Consider the following 968-nt stretch of genomic DNA (forward strand, 5'->3'; position numbering starts at 1 on the left):
GAAAGGGGGGGGGGGGGGGGGGAGGAGAGGAGTAGAGAAAGCCTAAAAAAAACAATGCACCCACCACATTTGAGGACTGGTAGGCTGCAATATGTTGCATTTTTGCGTTTAGGTACACTTTAACCACCTCTCCAGATCCCTCTCAATACATTTTAAGGCCTGATGACAGGTTTGTGTATAACCTCCAAAACAAGTGAGGTGTCAACTCTTGGTACACCCTTTTTTGTTGTTGTGACAAATGCATACCTGGACCAATCCCTATTGGCTTCTCCTGTCCTTTTTACTACATACATGCTTCTTCTAGGAACCCCATTGGCGCTCCACCATGCAGTACAGAGCTGCCGCACTTCAGCAATGATTTGATTTCTTTGGAACCTTCAAGGTTTGCCGATCCCTATGGCGTGGTCCTCTCATCCTTTTACTCCCATACAAGCTGATTCTCCTACAAACCCCATTGGCGTTCCACCAGGCAGTAGAGAGCACCGCACTTCAGCAGTCATTTGATTTCGTCGAGAACCTTTGCCAAGCTTGGGAGTGCAGTACTCCACCATAATACCGGAACTGTGCAGAACAAGGCATGGTGGTAATTGAGTGATCAGCTGCAAGGTGACCACAGGCAATACTGGTGACCAGTCATTTGCTTGTGTGTTTTTTGGCACAGCTACCAGAATTCAGATCTTTACATAATTAGAATAAAGGATGGCCGATGTTTCTATCAGACAATGAGGATTGTGATTATGCAAGCCATCTCGTAAGTGTCCCGGGAAATACATTTCAAAAATGTTACCACCTACGCCTGCAATGCTAAAAATATTTTCAAAGGGAGGAAACCATTTTTTTCTCTCGTAGCATGAATCATAGTTTTACCAAAATGTACCGTACAAGATGTAATTATTTGCATTGTACAGTTTGTATATTTCTATATATAGCATATAATAATTACAGAGCTACATCAATTTGTGCATTTT

Source organism: Nanorana parkeri, unplaced genomic scaffold (assembly GCF_000935625.1).
Source record: "Nanorana parkeri isolate BGI_ZX_2015 unplaced genomic scaffold, ASM93562v1 scaffold79, whole genome shotgun sequence".
In the NCBI taxonomy this organism is placed as follows: domain Eukaryota; kingdom Metazoa; phylum Chordata; class Amphibia; order Anura; family Dicroglossidae; genus Nanorana; species Nanorana parkeri.